The sequence below is a fragment of the Myotis davidii genome, unplaced genomic scaffold, assembly GCF_000327345.1.
Source record: "Myotis davidii unplaced genomic scaffold, ASM32734v1 scaffold496, whole genome shotgun sequence".
Taxonomy (NCBI): domain Eukaryota; kingdom Metazoa; phylum Chordata; class Mammalia; order Chiroptera; family Vespertilionidae; genus Myotis; species Myotis davidii.
This window is the reverse complement of record NW_006289398.1, coordinates 740,597-743,446: the sequence shown is the minus strand read 5'-3', so window position 1 is coordinate 743,446 and position 2,850 is coordinate 740,597.

Sequence of the window (2,850 nt, the reverse complement as noted above, 5' to 3'; positions counted from 1 at the left end):
TGTTCTTGCTTTTCCTAGTAACACTGACGGCCACAACCCCCTATTTCCTCTGAGCCCAGTCCTGGGGTTCTCTCGGGAAGGTCTGCGGGTCTCCCTCGTCCCCTCGCTGCTGCCGCAGAAGCTGGGAGGCAGAGATGACCGGCCTGCCAGGCACCGCTGGGAGCTGCCTGCTCTCCGCCCCCTCGCTCGCCTCTCATTTCCGGAGCCCGTCCTGTTCCAGCCCGGCTGCTCCAACACAAACAGGCCCTGCTCCCCCTCCAGCAGCCCTGGCCCAGTGACCAGCGCTTCCTTCCGACGGCCGCCCCGCCCTCCGCCCGGCCCTCCCTGAGTGGGAGGAAGGAGCTCGGAAAAGTGCCCGGAGCTGGCGGCCAGATCTCCACTTGGAGGAAACACTGCATTTTTCACCTTTAACCTAGAAAAATATGGTTCTCAGAAAGCTTGTTTTTAGCACTGGGAGCTCCCAGAGGAGGAAGCATGGGGAGCAGGAGGGGCCTGCGGCCTCTCTCAGGCTCCACAGCGAGCCCTGGGCCCAGGAGGCTGCCCCCGGGAGGGGACCCCTGGCGGCCTGGGAGGCCCGCCCTGTGACGAAATTCAGGCGAAGGCCTGAGGACAGGGGCTTGGACAAAGTAGCAGCTGCCTCCCATTCTGTCCCTGCTCTAAGCCCCGGGCTGGCCAGGAACACACCGAAGCTGCCCTGGAAGGTGGAGGGGTGGCACAGGTGGCCCTGTGACCCTCACGCCCTCGGCTGAGTGGGGTGTGTGGTGAGCTTATCAAAGGCGAGAGAGGGTCCTGCAGGACTAAGTCCCCCAGTGCTGCCACCCAGAGGAGCCCAGAGAGCAGAGGACGCCAGCACAGTCAGAATCCGCAGTGAGGGGCGTGGGTGCTTGGGCCCACCCCGCAGGTCTTGCCCAGGGTGGATGGGTCACCCCCCTACGTCCCCACCAACACCTTCCCTGAACACAAAGGGAGAGACGCAGCCCCGCCTCCGCCACCCTGACGGGGAAGGTCAGGGTCCCGCTGACAGGTGGGTGGCCAGGCCGCACGGCTTGCAGGTGGCCGTGCTCAGGCCGCAGAATGACTACGTAATCCAGCTCAACACATGGCGGCTCTGGGATCAGCCTGTAAGCAATTGCACTGCCACCTCACGTCCAAAGAATGTTCTTCACACCAGCCCTCCTTAGCCATGGGCCAGAGCCCATGGGCACGGCCTGCGTGACTTGGGAGGACAGAGGCTGGCCAGAGAGCCCGGGGTGACTTGCATGGTCCCACCACCACGACACTTCACTGAAGCTTCTGTGCCCGTTACCCTGACCTTTGGGTGCAGCCTGCCCTGGGGCTCCCCATCCACTGTCTGGCAGTGTAGTCCTGTGGGTGAGGGGGTCTGGGCACAGGCCAGTTCCTCCTCACCGCTCCACCTCTGCCTCCTTCCAAAGTTCTCCTACTGCAAGGACCAGGGGCAGAACACAGCTGAGAGCATGGACCAGAGCTGCTCCATCAGAGTGGGGGGCGGGTTCCCCAACAGGCCATGAGGTCTCGGTTGAAGTCTTTGTCCCCCTCTCCTTTGCCTTCCCGCCATGAATAACCTCCAGCGCTCCGGGGCGCTGTGGCCAGCTCTTTCCAAGCAGCGGCGAGCCCCCCTGGGCAGAGCCTCGCCCTGGGCCCACCACAACCCGGAGGAGCAGAGCAGGCTGCAGGGAGTACCCCAGCCTCTCCTCCTCGTCCTGCAGGCCTTGCCGAGACATCTTTGTCCTAGAAAGTGCCTGGCTTTCAGTTGCTCTCGTCTTTCCAGGAAAGACGTGAGGGGGAAGCTGCTTCTCTGTCTGTCTGTCTACGTCTCTCTGACTCGTTCAAGTTCCACAAACTTTACAAAGGCCCAGACATCTCCGAACAGGCGGCACGGCCTCCCCTCCAGCCCCGGCTGCCCACCTCCCAGCCGGGGCCCAGCCCGGGGCATGGCCTCCTGGGACAGCCCAGCGCTACAGGCTACAGCCCCCACGTGGCTAAAAGATGGCTTTGATGGAACATCTCTGCCAAGGAAGGCCAGGGAAGCTCAAGAAATCCGCTCCTGCATGCACTCACTTAGACACAAAAGTCACGGCAGCAGGCCAGGGGCTCAGCTGCAGGAGCCTGCGAGGAACCTGGCCGAAGGCAGAGCAAAGGGAGCGTCAGAGCCGAGGAGAGGGCTGTGCTGCACGGCCTCAATGAATGACACGCATCGGCACATTCACAGCACGTACATACATGTGACAATCCACTCACTCACACAGGCCAATGTCTGAAAGGGTAGAAAGGAAAATGTTCAAAATGGCTAATGCTGCGGAAGGAGATGGCGCGAGCTTTCTCTTTTTCCTGTACCTGTTTTCATGTTCTTCAGCGAGCCTGCGGTGGCCCTCTTGTTCTGTCCCCCCGGAATGTCATCTCGCGTCTTTGGAGGACTGGTCCTCCCTCACTCTAACACCAGGTGCTAGTGAAAGTGGCCTTGGCCTAGTGCCTCTGCCCGGCCACCTGACTAGAGCAGGCACGTGACCCGGCCAGGCCAATCGCGGTCCTGGGTGGGGGCTGGGAGGAAGGGTGCTGTCTCCTGCATGGTAAGGCTGTCCGCTGGGAGGAGCCTGGAACCACAGGCCCAGATCTGTGGGGTCCCCTGCCGAGAGAAGGAAGTTTGGGATACAGAGAGGGATGTGTGTGACTTGAGGAGGAGCGTAGTCTGGGAATGTCCAGGGCTTGCCTACCCAAAGTGGAGGCCGAGATCGGGTAGGGGTCGGCTCCCGGGGAAGACAGGTGGGGAAGGAATGGATCACTTGGCCATGCAAATCATCGATGGGAAAGATACAGAGAACCATACCCAGG